The 16051-nt window shown below is 39.4% G+C and overlaps 1 protein-coding gene across 1 annotated transcript in view; it reads right to left on the bottom strand.

Moving 5' to 3' along the window:
* Positions 1-16051, bottom strand: part of AFF3 (ALF transcription elongation factor 3) — a 424912-nt gene that overhangs the window by 200909 nt on the left and 207952 nt on the right. The gene's annotated exons all lie outside the window — the stretch shown is intronic.

Here is a 16051-nt window from a genome sequence, read left to right as displayed (position 1 = left end):
TCCCAAAGGTGTATACTCTAGATGAAGCTTGACTATATGAAGCCTTTGGCAGGAAGCACCAGGAGGAGTTTGTCCTCCTTCACCCACCTTCATGGCCTCTGCCTGACTGGCACTACGCAATGCCTCCGACCCCAAAGATGATGTAGCACCACATGAAATTGCCACCACTCGCCATATGCTCAGAGGCACATGCTATCAAATTCTTCCAAGCTACACAGGTAGTGGATTGGACTGTGAAGGACCAATCCAAATTGTGTTTCCATTTTTACAAATTTGTAGACCAATCCACTATCTCAGAAAGGAAGTGAGGTCTCCTGCTCCCCTGGTGCATTCACTACAGCCACCTAATTTTCCTGCTTTTTCAAGTTTGACAGAAATATCTGCAGCTCTAGGTATGTTCTTAAACCACAAAGTTTTTTCCCCCTGTTAGTGAATATACATGTAATAGGTGATATCCAATTATGGCATTCCACTTGTAAACCTGCTTGCACAAACAGGGCAATTTCCTCTATTTCTCCCCCCCCCTTGTTTTCCATCCATTTTTGCACACTGTGGTGTCGCTCTGACCCACTGTGACACTGGGCAAACTCCTCTGTTAGTGCTTGCCCAAGCGTTTGTAGAGCAGAGCTAGTAGCTACATTTTTCTGCTCAGAGAGTTTTTTTTGGGGGGGGATGAGTTGGATCCAAGCTAGTAAGAGTCTTGACATGACATATAATGAGATTCAGATAATAGCCTAGCCCATGATTCCAATTACCTTTATGATTATGAGCACAAATGTTCAACTCCCTTTCTGAAAACAAGTGGTGATGAACTGAGAAACAAGAAACTATCATGAACACACGTTTTAACTTACAAATGCAAACTCAACTTAATGAAAACATGACAGGTCTCTTCAAAATCTAATGGCTGAAACCTCAATCAATAGATACACAAGGAGGCAAAATAATACAGATAACAGTACTAATTTAGCAAGATTAAAGAGCAGTATGAACATTTTAATGAGAAAGCAGACATCTTTGCAATACTTGCACCATGATATGTTGCCTAGCAACAAGATATAAAAATGACATGCAATACAAGTGATTTCTTCCACATATGAAAACAGCACCCTACCAAGGCAGATTCACAATGCAGTCTTACAAAATAAAAATCCATTGAGACCATTTAAGTCTCCATTTTCTGTAATATACTCTGTTAATCATATGAAGGGGTTTTTTTTGTTTTTGCTAATGCAGTAATACAGTTATTTTATTTAATGATTAGACGAGGATTGTGCAGAAACAACAGAGGTAGCCACAAATGAAGCGTCAGGATTTAAAAAAACAAAAACAAATATAATGGCTATAAAAAATCAGGTCCACATCTCCACATCTGCCCTCAAAATCTGGTTGTTAAAACAAAAAAATAATAATTTGTGAAGACAACTTGACATAATGGTCAAAATGTTATAGGATAACAGTTTAATGAATGGAGAGAGAGAAAGATAGGTCGGTCTACGGAGTAACTAGTATAAAGAAGTCAGAAGTGTTGCTCCCCGGAATAAATTCTGTTTTAGTCTGAGAGCTCCCCAACATGACAGGTGGAAATAAATTATATCAGAGGCAGATCAACTTCAAGGTGTTGGCATGGCCATCTGGGAGTGGGGCTGGAACAGCTGTCAATTAGACCTTGGATTGAGCAGAGGAAGGTAATAGAATTTTTTGCCAGCCTAATTATAAAAGATGCTCTGCAGCCAAAACGTCAAGCCTGGAGCCAAGAGATAGTGAGAGGGCCAAGAAATCATGTACCTGGTTTCTAAGACATGTGAGGCAGGAAAAAGACCTAAAGTAAGCCTTAACTTTCTGAAATTATTCTGCTTTGCAGAGTCCAAGGCTGAATATATAGATTATACAAATTCCATAGAGAGAGATCTCCAATATCTAAACTTGGTCTTTGACCATATCCTGTACCCCTTCAATCCACTATCAGGCCTGTGTTGCTGGCACAACTTTACACAAGTCTCAGACATGGCACACAGAATTTCCCATTCATTGACTTCAATGGAAGCAGAGAAATTTAAAAACAGATGCTCCTTTGTTGATGACCACCCTGCTCATATCACCAGGATATAGCACAGGATATAGTTTAATTCAGTAGTACCCAGTCCCACCATACCCATCCCAATATATAAACTCCACATACAGAAACCATAACTCAGATGGTAAGAGTGCACAGCATGGGGCTCTATCTCTCTGGCTTCGTATCATCCATATTTAGAGCTTACAAGGAGGAACGTGGAAACAGGGAGAAAATGCATTTTGAACCAAGAGGTAGCATTTTGCATAAACAGCTTGCCCCCTTTTCTCTGATGGGACTTGAATTCCTACCTGCTGCTCCCCAACTCCTTGTCCTGTTTGGCAAGCTGCTGGAGGTTGCTGCTGTCAGTGTATGTCTATGACTCCCCTTGTTAACCTGCTCTGGTCCCTCCCTTTGGCTGCCTGTCAAAAGAGGCTTACCTTTCCTGCGTGGATAGTGAACCATTGCCCCAGAAAGACTATGTGTGACCTGTGCAGGCCTTCTCTCCAGAGAGCTATGTGGTTGCTGTATTGAATGGACTTTCCTTTCTTCCCTTTCTTGTGCTGTGCTCCAAAATGGCAGTTATGAGGAGCATAAGTAGAAAAACCTGCTTGTAGTGCCTGGGGCCTGGCAGTAGGGGGGTCATTGTTGGCTGTGCTATTGGGCCTAGTGGACTGGGGGTGTTGTGGCATTGTTTTGCATGTTGTATGATGCAGGGTTGTGTGCTGGGCCATTGTCTGCACTGTAAGAACATTGGCTCCCTCTGCATGTGGGCAACAGGTGGACATTGTTGATGACTCAAGAGCCAGCGTTTTTAAGAAAAACGCACAGAAGAGAAACTAAATGTTGCAAGGCCTAGAGAAGTTACATGCCCTGCTGAAGCTTATCAGCAAGAATACGTGCTGGGAAGCTGTTGTGTGATGGCTAGCTTGGAATGCAGATATGGGTGGAGAAATTAATGTGCTAGGTGCATAAGAAATGATGGGCATGCATAAGTTAGAAGATGAACCAATGGAAAGGTGGCAGGATGGCATTAGGGGGCCAATTAGAATGTGTCATGAATTTTTGCTTGCATTATATAAAAGTGTAGCACCCCCCCCATAAGGAGTGTGCTTGTTTTGCAAATTATCGCCTTGCACCTCTTCTGGCCAGAATGAAATAAAGCTTGTTGGACCCTTCAACCTGGGTGTGGTCTTTTGGCTGTACTGCGCACCGGGCAACGAACCCATTTGGGAGACAACATTGTTACTGGCACAGTCCTTTGATAGTGCTACTAGGGACACTGAAGGTGTGTCCATAATTTTTGTTTTTTAAGGTTGTGTTCTCTTCCTGCTGTTCCAGGCTGAGCATGCATTGAGTAGAATGGCTATTCCACTGGTGTAGTGGTGGCATCTCCCCATCCACCCACTTCATGTAATTGGAGTATTGGATTGCTCTATTAATTAGTTTCCTTATCTGTAATTGTACTATAATAGCATTTTCTAACCTTGAGGTTTTTGCAGTGTTTCATTCCTGTTAAAGATATTTTGTTTTAATATATTTTAAAGTCTGTTTTTATGATGTTTTAGAGTGTTTTTAGTGTTTTTGTTTGCTGCCCTGGGCTCCTACTGGGAGGAAGGGTGGGATATAAATTTAATAATAAATAAATAAACAAACAAATAAATAAATAATTTTCTGCAGAGCAGAATATATGGGTAAGATCACAAAGCATTAATATTGTTATTACTAATCTTATCCATATGCAATGGTTTGCCAATGGTTAATTTGGCAAAGGAATATAATAGCTTGCTAAAGGCATGTAGCATAAACAAGATTATGATATCTGATGATGACTAGCAGTAATAACTAGGGAGAAGTTTAGGTGTGTAGGCAAGAGGAACAGCATCACCACTACAATAATAAAACACTTCTGAAAATCATAAAGTTGGATGTCTCCCAGTGAGGTTCTTCCTGTTCCATCGTGATTAATGGAAGTCTGTGTGGTAGGCTGGCTAAAAAAGGACAGAAGAATGTTTGATGTTATTTCCCCTGTACTTCAGACAACTTTAGAGTTGCAGCAACTATATTTATTAGACAGAATGCTAGAGTACTGTTCTAGACAGGTACTTGCAATAAAGGCAACTAGCTGCCCCGCCTTGTATGTGTCTACTTGGAAGTAAGTTCCATTGAGTTCTATGGAGTTTACTGCCAGCTAAGTGGGTATAGGACTGTAGACTAAAAGAAGGAAAATGTGATCATATTGAAAAATATAAAAACATGTAAATGCATAAAGCCAAGTGAAGTGTGACACAGCTTCCTAATTGCTTAACATGATTCCCACTAGATGCATAAATTAGAGCTCCTATTAGCAGGACTATGAATAATAATCAGTTTACTTTCTAGCTTGTATCTAAATATACTTTCTATATGATTTCATCTTTTATTCAGTCAGTTAAAAGCAGAACATCTAATTACAGTTCCTATTACATTTCTTTCTTCTTGCCACAGATCATGTGTGATGACTGATAGTCTTTTTTTAAAAAGATAGTAGTGTTTAGCATATGGAAAAATCATGTTATTATTAATGCATTCCCTGATGACTCTACATTTCAATTCCCTTAATTATTTAGTCATTGCTGATTATGTCTTTTCACAATTCATTATCCCATTTCCTGCAATGTAGAAATTTTATTCATTAAGTGTCAAAATGAAGGGTCTGACCTCCAGAAAGATAATCAGGAAATAAGTGGCAGAAATGAAAGGTCTAGGTTTTCTTAAGTGCTCAATGCTCCATCAAGACATACCATCTTCCTAGGAAATTACAGTGCAAGTCAAACATCATTTAAGAAAATATTAAAGTACCAATCTACACATAAGTGCCAATTTCTGTTATTCTTTTAAACATACACATTTCACCAAAGTAAAAAGAACTGTCTAGTATGTAACACATACACAATAACACCCAAGGCTTGTAATATTGAACAAAGTTAAAATAGGACAGTGGCTAATTCCACAGAGCATAAGTGTACTTTGCAATATGTGTATTTCTTTTAGATATTTGCACCCTGCCTTTCTTCAGGAGAATTCAACGTGGCTAACAAAGATAAGTTAATAATTTAAAACAACTGTTATAATATAGCAAAAATAAATAAATAAACAGCAGCAGAAAGTTACAAAATTTGGTAGCAGGGGGCATGGTTGCAGAGTGGAAAATGGCCACCTAAGCCTTTAACTCTGTTTAAATTTTGCTCTGCAAGCACTGTGAAAAAGTGCACACCTCTGTGAATCTGGTAGGAACGGGCAAGGGAATGGAACCCATCAAGGGTAAAGACAGGGCTCTTAAACCTCTAGGGAATCACGTTGGGAAGGCCATAGGTGGCAATATGGCTGGGAATTAAGCAAATATGATGCCTGTTCTGGCCTGTTGAGGGCAGAGTTTGAAACACAATATACCTCACTTAAACAAGTTTTGCAGGACTCTTGGAAGGAGTTAATTGAGCCCTTGGATAATAAAATCACTGACGGGCACTAAAATAAACTGAGTAGTGAATACAGCTTCCAACACATTAGACCTGGGTATTGCACACTCCAAAATGCTGAAAATGCTTAAAAAGGAGAATGAGGACTTGAGGGACAGGACTGAGGAGATCAAAAATAGGGGGTGTACACTGAATTTATGCCTGAGGGCAATTCTGGAGGGAAGGAGGAGGATATGAAAGTTTTTTTTAGTGTCTTGGGTTAAGACCCTCATTCTCTCTTTAGATCTTTCCCCACATGATTTTATTTATTTATTTATGATTTATATTCCACGCTTCCTCCCAGCAGGAGCCCAGGGTGGCAAACATTTTAAACAGCACATCAGGCCCTAGCAGCAAAACCTAAAGAGGGGAGCCCCCTAGAGACACTGTGATGTGCTTCACGCATTACACAAAACAGGAAGAAATTTAGCAACACTTGCACTCAGAGAGGTGTTACTTATAAGAATCAAACTACTATGGTCTAGCCCCAGAGACACTGAGGAAAAACAGGCAGCTTTGCCCCTTTATGTTGTAGCTGCAGGAGTTGGGAATCCGCTATTGCTGGGAAATGGAAATGGACTGCCTTCACATTGATCCTGCCCTATGGTGACCCTATAAATAGAGTTTTCATGGTAAGCGGTATTCAGAGGGGGTTTACCATTGCCTTCCTCTGAGGCTGAGAGGCAGCGACTGGCCCAAGGTAACCCAGTGAGCTTCATGGCTGTGTGGGGATTCGAACCTTGGTCTCCCAGGTCTTGGCCAGCACCTTAACCACTACACCACACTGGTTTTCTCTATCGCTGGGGGTTTCCCCTTAAATTGATTGTTACTAGAAGCACTTCAACATACACTGCTCACAATGTTAAAGAAGCCATTCTTCTGTCTGCATCACTCAAGGTGGCACTACCAGAAGGGAACCTAATGCTGAGATGTTATCTGTGAAAGGAGAGGATGAAGATAAGGTTCTCTCAGAAGAAGCTTGGGTTATGGCCCAACACCTTTGGAAACAAAGAAAAAAACAGTGGTTTGACCCACCTTTGCCAACCGAAGGTACAGCCCTGCACTCTGCAAGATATATGGGGGGAGATGCATCCAAATGACCCCAGCTTTACATTTCATATGTCTGGACAGTCCAGGATGGACTACATCTCATGACAGCTGGGGTCAGGAGGATGGCATCTTCATCTGGTATTGGAGTAATCAAAATAACAAACCACATCCCTATTTGGTCCAGCTTTCAATTAATGGCCCCCACAGATTGGAATATATGCCAACCTGGCAATTTAGTCTTACTCTTATCTCAAAACCGGTAGCTGTAGTTTGTTTGCAAGAATACAGGGATAGAGTACAGGAAGTGCTTAATAATTATCTAGTAGAAAATTCCATGGAAGGGGACTCTAGTAAGTTGTTATGGGAGACACTGAAAGCTGTCATCTGGGGAGTCTTGATACAGGAGTATAGCTGGATCAAAAAAGAAGCAAAACTTTGTAATAAGGCACTGGAGCAAGAAACAGCACAGTTGCTACAGGTGGATAAAATAACAGCTCCAAAAGGTTCTACAGAAAAAATGAGCAAAAGCACAGGGAATTAGATTTGTTAGAGATTGACAAGACAGGAGTATGACTACTTCATTTGCAACAAAAGTACTATGACTTTGGCAGGAAAGGCTCTAGGCTTTTAGCCAATAGATTGAAAAATGCAAATAAAAGTCTAAAATGATTTGTTTACAAAAACAAGATGGTTCAAAAGTGTTAAAAAACACCAGAATTGTAGTGAATTTGTTAAATATTATAGGTCACTTTGTAGCTCTACCCACCCAGATGAAACCCAAATATGGCAGTATTTGGCAGGGGTAAATTTATTAAATGTAGATAGAGACACTCGAGATTTTCTGAATCGCCCCATTTCTCTTGATGAGATTGTGGAAGCAATAAAAAAACTTAAATATAATAAATCTCCAGACCCTGGTGGATTTACAAGTCTTTTCTATAAACACGATAAGGATACCTCAGTTATATTGGTAATATAGCAATATACTTAATGGTTACCCTCTACCATTAAGACATTTTAGGTTAATAGTCATTCCCAAGCCCTTTAAAAATCCTGCCAGTGTAGAAAGTTACAGGCCAATATCTTTGTTGAATCAGAATTATAAATTATTTACTTTAATTTTAGTTAATAGATTAAAATTATATATTCATCTTTATATTCACCCTGATCAGGCCAGTTTCATTCCTTGACTGCAGATATCTGACTCAATTCGGAACTTCTTAATATTTTATATTTCTGCAAAGCCACATGGATCCCAATGGAATTTTAGAATTAGATATCTATAAAGCATTTGATTGTGTAGAAGGAAATTATCTGAAGAAAATAATTAAAGTAATGCAATTTGGCCCTAAATTTTACTACGTAGTGGACCAAATTGGTCAAGTCACTCACACATGGATAAGAATAAACGATACAGATCCAGAAACTATACCTCTGGCCTGAGGAATGAAACAGGGCTGCCCATGTTCCCCTATTTTATTTAATTTGGCTTTAGAACCCTTGGCACAGTGGTTCAGAAGCAATCCAATGATAAGAGGAATTAAAATAAAAGATAAAACGATACCTCCTGGGCCTTTATGCTGAGAAAATGGTTTTAACTCTTGAAAATCCTACTCAAGCCACCCCTGCCTTATTGACTGAGTTTGAACAGTTTTCAAAGGTGGCAGGGCTTAAGATTTATTTTAGGAAATCTGAATTAATGGGGATTCATCTGGTGCCCAATATGCAAAAGCAAATATCACAAGCTTTGCAAATTATATGTCATAAAAATTAAATATCTGGGTGCATATATAACTAAAAACCTTAACAGATTACACCACTCTAATAGGGTTACCAGGTCTCCGTTTTTTGGCTGGAGTCTCCGGTTTTTGGGGGCCCCTCCGGCTCTCCAGCTAGCACCCCTTAACCTCCAGACTCTCAGCTTCAATTTTAAAAAAAAATAAGTTTCTAGGTGGACTGGTTCCCGAGATATACACCAAAACATCAGCTGCCCCCCGCGACTGTTTAATCTATTTAACTGATACGACGCTGAAGTTGGTTCCTAGTTCCCAGTTCCTTATTTGCTTGAAAGTTCAAAACACTAAAAAAGGAGAAAAGTTCACAGCTACAGCAACTTCAAACCAAACTTAACATGTCTCTGAACCCCAAAATATATGTTGGGGTACCCTGTATGATATATCACTGTGATTGGGGGACTCACCCCATCAAGAATAACAATACATTTACACAATCAAAATCATCAGGCTTCTAATATTATCATAAATACATAATGATGTCATAAAATCATAAAAAATAAGTAACTGGGGGTGCCCACCCCAAACTCTGCTCTGGGACAGGACAAATCATATACCCCAGGAAAGCGAGTCCTGTACGAGATGCCACTGCGTCCCACCTGGCCAAGAGCTTCTGCTGGGCACAGGGCACAGACGAGGGCATCTATGCAAAATCAAAGCAGACAAAATCATACTGGAAAAATAAGTAACTGGGGGTGCCCACCCCAAACTCTGCTCTGGCCAGGACAAATCATACACCCCATGAAAGGGGAGGGTGTCCTGTACGGGACGCCACTGCATTCCGCCTGGCCCAGAGCTTCTGTTGGGCGCAGGGCATGGATGAGTGCATCTATGCAAAACCAAAGCGGAGAAAAAAAACAGGAAAAAATAAGTAACTAGGGGTGTCCACCCCAAAATCTGCTCTGGGACAGGACAAATCATATACCCCAGGAAAGGGGAGGGTGTCCTCTATGAGATGCCATTGCGTCCCACCTGGCCTAGAGCTTCTGCTGGGCGCAGGGGAAGGATGAGGGCATCTATGCAAAATCAAAGCAGACCAAAACATACAGGAAAAAATAAGTAACTGCGGGTGCGCACCCCAAAATCTGCCCTAGGCCAGGACAAATCATATACCCCAGGAAAGGGGAGGGTGTCCTCTATGAGATGCCAGTGCATCCCATCCAGCCCAGAGCTTCTGCTGGGCACCGGGCATTCACGGGTGCATCAATGCAAAATCAAAATGGACAAAAACACAAAGAAAAAAAACAAGTAACTGGGGGTACCCACCCCAAACTCTGCTCTGGGACAGCACAAATCATATACCCCAGGAAAGGGGAGGGTGTCCTCTACGAGATGCCACTGCATCCTGCCTGGCCCAGAGCTTCTGCTGGGCGCAGGGCACAGAGGAGGACATCTATACAAACTCAAAGCAGAAAAAGACATACAGGAAAAATAAGTAACTGGGGGTGCCCACCCCAATATCTGCTCTGGGCCAGGACAAATCATACACCCCATGAAAGGGGAGGGTGTCCTCTATGAGATGCCCCTGCGTCCCACCTGGCCCAGAGCTTCTGCTGGGCGCAGGGGAAAGATGAGGGCATCTATGCAGACAGAAAGGGTAGAGAATCTTCTTACTCTTACTCATTTCTCAGACCTCTTTCTGAAGTGAAGGGTCAAATTTGTAAAGGCGTTTGGAGCAGCCACATTAAAAGATAAGGGCGGGGCATTCCAGGCAGGGGGTTGCCAACCCTGCTTGGATATGGATGTCTTTGCAGAGGATCCCTAGTCAAGCTTTACCAACAGCACAATCCAAACTATATCTACTCAGAATTAACTCCTGCTGAGTTCTATGGGGGCTTTGTCCCTTAGTACATGAGTTTAGAATTGCAGCCTTCAGGGGCATCCTGAATCTAACATCTCCACAACACTAGGCTCCTTTCTTTCTACAGTGGCCTTCTGGTGACTGGCCTGGCCTGAAGGCACTTAAACCCTTCTTGCCGAAAGCAAGTAGGCTAGATTAAATGTTCCCTACCCAGGCTCCATCTTTTAGCTAAGATGTCTAGCTTAATTTCCAGTCAGATATTTTTTTTAATTGTACGCTCCAACCCCCCCCTCCCTGCCAAGTTTTCGCCAAGCCTTGAAAACCTGGCTATTCAGGCAGGCCTACAAGATCCCTGGGGTAGCCTAATTTTATTGGTTTTAGCTATGGGTGGGTTCGGTTTCGTTTTATATTGTAGTTCTTGGGTTTTTATGTAGTTTGTATGTTGTATTTTACTTGATCTTGTACGCCGCCTAGAGTGGCCACTTGTGCGGCCAGATAGGCGGCCTAGAAATAAAATTTATTTATTAATTATTATTATTGATGCTTAATGTATCATGCTTAATGACATCACTCGGGCCCACCCTGTGACATCACTCGGGCCCACCCCCATGACATCACTTGGGCCCGCCCCTAAAATCTCAAGTTTTGGGATGCTTCTGACCTGGCAACCCTACACTCTTAACTATGGCCCAATTTGGCAGCATATCAGTGCAGAAGTAAATAGATGGAACAATTTAAAACTAACCTTAATGGACAGGATAGCGCTAACTAAAATGTTATCTAACGTGGCACATTTATTTCAGACATTGCCCATCTGGATTCCAAAAAAACCACAGTTAAATAATTGGCAATGAAAAATTTATCTTTGAACATTTTATCTTTGAGTCCAAACAGTAGGATGTCTAAAAGCTTGTTATATAGGCAAACTCAAGATGGCGGCTGGGGATTACCGAATTTGACAACATATTTTGAAGCTCATCAGTTGAGACATTTAGCACATTTCAGTCATAGTGATGCTGCTGCGCAATGGGTGCAGTTCAAGGATCAAATGATGGATGGTATCCCCCTCTCAATCTTTCCTTTTATTTCATCCAAATTATATTGCCTTTGCAGGGTGGATAATGTATTCACAAGAACTATATTATCAGGAGGTCCGTTCTGCACAATACAGGAAACGGACCTTTAGTGTGGAAGCACCTACCCTGTGGAATTCCCTCCCTTTGAATATTAGGCAGGCGCCATCTCTGCTATCTTTTCGGCACCTTTTGAAGACTTTCCTCTTTCAACAAGTCTTTTAGGTTGAGACCTATCCCAGTCTGTGTCTGTGTTAGAATTGCTTAATATGTTTTTTAATAATGTATTTAACCCTTTTTTAAAGTTGTTTTTTTTAAAAAAAAAATGTTTTTAACGCTGTTTTATTTCAATGTATTTTACAATCTGTTTTTATGATGTTTTAAGGTGTTTTCAGCGCTTTGTTTGCCGCCCTGGGCTCCTGCTGGGAGGAAGGGCGGGATACAAATTAAATAAGAAACAAATAAATAAATATATTAAAAGTATTGAAAACAAGAAAGGACAGTCTGTCTCCTGCAATCTCTCCATTAATACCCAGCATTTTTAAATGTTCATTGGACTTATGAATTGGATAGTTGGAAGGTTAAAGTTTTCCATACATTATGAGATTTTTATAAAGAGGGCAGGCCGCTCACAGAACCAGAAATAAGGAAAAAATTACATCCTATCCAGTTTCATTGGTTACTCTGGAGACAGCTTTCTTCTTGTATAAATAAATGTAATGTTAAATAGGTGGCAACTCAAAATTTAACAGCTTGGGAACACAATTTTCTAAAGAACAGGATAGATAGGGACAGGTTTCCCAGCTTTACAAAATTCTCATAACTTTGGGCACAGCCACAGCAACTAAAATAAAATCATACTGGGAGAAGTATCTAGGTTGTGAATTTGAGGAAGAGCAATGGTCTTCTCTGTGGATGAAACTGCCCTTTAACTCTATTTCTGCTCAAATTAGGAGTCAAAACTTAAGATTGGTCCACAAGTGGTAAATGACTCCCCCAATGCTCTTTCATTTTAAAAACACTATTTCTAATCTGTACTGGAGTGGGTGCGGGAGTACAGGATCCTATCTCCACATGCAGTGGCTATGTCAAAAGGTGCAAGTGTTTTGGGTGGCAGTTTTCTTTGAAATACAGAAGACTGTCATCAAGATATTCAGTATGTTCCCCAGCTGATGCTCCTTAATATTTTCACAAATCAAAACAAGGACTTAAAAAATAAAGATCTGATTAGTCATCTGCTAACAGCAGTATGAGCTGTCATTGCTAGAATCTGGAAGGACTTGAAGGAACTCAGTCTGGAAGTTTGGTATTCCCAGGTCTGGCAGCTGGCACTTCTAGAAAAATTAATGGAAAAGAGGAAATTAGCAACAGGACAAAAAAAGAATTTGTATGACTTGAATGTTTAGTATAATTTTATTAGATATATGACTGAACATCACAAGTCTCCTCCTTCACAGTTAGTTCATCTTTGGCTAATGTAAATACACTTAACATTACAACGGAGGGAGAAGAACATGAAATATGAAACAAGAAGGGCATCTGGTTGAGCACACTCTTTCTGAAGGGTGTTCCTCTTACTGTATAACATTTCAGGTTGCTACATTTATGAACGTGCTGGTTGCTAGAGAATCAAGCTGATTTGGGCTTGATATTGATGCTGTCTGGCCTTGGAATCTTCGGAGATTTGTTTTGCATTGTTTTATTATGGTTCAATTATGTTCATGACAATTTGCAAGCAAAGTCACTGTATTAGTTTTATTAAAAGATAATAAAAGCAGGGGGAAGAATTTGGTAGCAATTTTTGCTAATGGAACTTCCAGAGTAACAATAAATAATTGGTTGGCATTCAAAGGCCTATGCTTTGCATTTCCAGTGAGTCTTCTAATTCCTCCCACCCTTACACCCTATCAGAAGTGTTTTAAAAGAAGACTGTCCTGTAATATGAGGAGATGCTGTTTAAGAAACACATGTTTAAAGCTGGCTTGGGATGTGTGTCTAGTTAATAGTTTAGATACAGGTCATCTTTATCGCTTTTCCTTAGTATAAACATTGCACTAACAGATGGTATTTGTTTTCTATATTTCTTTCTGGCATTTCAATCCTCATTCAACACCAGACACTGAACAAATGTTTTTTGAGACAGTTTACTAACCCAGCCAAATTCTGCTGTATCTTGGGATAGTAAAATATTCTACAACAAATCCATGAGGGAGATATCAGAAGAATGACACTTAAAAACTGATCCAAGGAAGCAGACATATTTGAAAAACCCAGTGGGACATTTTCTACTGCAGTAGTTTACATTAGCTGCAACAAAAAAGTACCTTAGTGTAAAAAAAAAATAGATTTCGTTGGCTATTTTATGCTGCAGGTGCTTTTTTATTTAAGCAACTTAACTTGTCAGAAAATTCCATGTATTTCAATGAGTTTAAGTTTGCATTGTTTAGTATAGATGAAACAAATATTTCTTACTATTATGCTATTTCATTTTCTTTCAGCTACATGTGATTTGCTTATGATCTAACATACACTTTGTTGTGTTATTAAACAGCCAATCAACTTGCCCATATATTCAGCATTGTACTCCTTATTTTTTAAAAAATAAGCAAATCTACTTCTCTTTTCTATCGAAATGATTAATCATTTTAACTAGTACCATATTGTTGACAATCTAAGTCAATGAACCTCACTCCATCTTAATATTCTTTTAGGTAGTTGATGCTCAGAATTCACTCACAGCCTTTATTTATACTTCATTAGGATTCCAATTTTCTAGAATAAAAATGAAATCTCCAAAAAGTAATTTTTTCTGATTTTAATGGATTTCTTTGATCAAATTATAAGGGAAAGAAAAGAATAAACCGAAAGGGGCAGGATAACATATTCTTGTTTTTTCAAACAGAATAGACTTTTATGAAGTTACATGGAAATAACCCTGAGCAGAGCAGATCTTCCTTATTGTAAAGAAAAAAATGGTCATTTGACAACAACTATTTTTAGAAGTCTGCCTTTAATAGTCCTATTGAGCGCTGCACTTCTAATGTAAAGCTGTTTCAGGATATAGATTTGTACATAATTTTTACTAACTTAGCGTCTGCTCTCAGGTGTCTGATCTTGTCTCATTTTTCGTTTGTGATTAAAAAATATAGTGAAGTAGGATTGCTGCCTTTGGCTGCATGACTTTTTCCATACATCCAACCTAATCTAGCTAAGAAGATCCACATGTGGAAACCAGTTAGTATGTACATACATCACTTGCTCTGCCAGGAACTACAGGTGTAAACTGAATGTGTTTGGAAAGGTGCTTCCACACAGGGATTTAATTTTGTAAACAGGACATTCAGATATCAAAAACAGATCAATTGATCAGATTCTTCTGTCTTTTAATAGATATTGTACCTTACCATAGTGTCCAGAAGATTTTTTATCTTATTGTTACCTTATTTTTAATTTTGTATAATTATATGTTGAGAAAATATGCTGGATTTTTTTATATGGTCCTGACTTTTTTATTTTTCCTTAATACACACACACAGAGCCATGTTTGGTGGGAAATATAAGGAGTATAACAAAGAGAACTAAATTACACTAAGGGATATCAATCAGTTCTCCAGTTTGGCTATAGGGCAAAAACGGTTGATCCACCTAGCGGTTTTGTCTAGCAAGTGTAAACTTGCAAGAAAAATTAACTTTGAGGAGATTGTTCATGATTTTGCAAAGAGAAAGGCCAAAAAAATTAAGTGAATAGTTCCATTTATAAAAAGTTTGCAGCATTCTGGTGCGCTGATTAGGATTTAAAACAAAACAAAATATTGACAGGATAATAAACAATGTCATGCCAGTGGGCATGCAGAATTCCCATTCCTCCCCTCCATATAACCCCCCACACTCCATGATCTATTCCAGGGGGTCCCCAACCATCCAGAGCAGATTTCTGGGCATATAGAGGCCCGCAGAGAGGAGGGAAGAAAGAGTAAGTCACATTTGTGCAAGTGAAAGTCCACTGCACACCACAACTGAATGTCACCCAGTGCCTTTATTAGGACCAACCAAAACGCTACAAAATAATCTACAAGATTTGTTGTACTGTTCTTCAGACTGGGTGTTACGTTATACAAAAATAGCAAAATGGATGAGGGTGGGTAGGGCAGAAGACCCTCACTGTGGCCCCCAGATGTAATTTCACAAATGTAATTTCAGAATTAAAATAAACTTTTTTTCATATTTCATGAAAATGTATGTATGGGATAGGATTGTTGTAAGTGCATGAGAGAGGGCGTATGTTACAAATTTGTACTTGGCCCAAAAATGATGCTTAGAGCTTGCACTTAATTATTCATTTCATTCTCATCCATTCATTTTCTTGATTATTTGCTTACTCACTTTATGTTTACATTTTCACTGATTCAATTACTGTTGTCTTCCCCAACTTTTTACTCACTTTCTCATTGCCAAAACAATATGAACTTAATAAACTCCAAACAATTATAGTGACATTGTAGACTGAAATAATCTTGCTCAAAATGTATAGAACTGAATAATAATTAAAATGTGAGCTTTCCATATTTCCCTTACAACTGTAAGCTTATCACAGAAACATCTTGCACCAGTTCTTTCAGGTGTTGTTTTTAATTCCTTTCAGTAATAACTGGGTTTCATTTATATGTGTAGTGCTCTTTTTTTGTAATGTGATGTGCTGGTACCAGTGAGTACTGTCACAAAAAAAGCTGTGTGGATAACACACACACACGTGGGGGGGGTAGAATAGTACCAGACATAAT

This window comes from Rhineura floridana, chromosome 5 (genome assembly GCF_030035675.1).
Source record: "Rhineura floridana isolate rRhiFlo1 chromosome 5, rRhiFlo1.hap2, whole genome shotgun sequence".
In the NCBI taxonomy this organism is placed as follows: Eukaryota; Metazoa; Chordata; class Lepidosauria; order Squamata; family Rhineuridae; genus Rhineura; species Rhineura floridana.
Note: the sequence above shows the minus strand (reverse complement) of the source record. Positions and strands in the feature narration are given on the sequence as shown.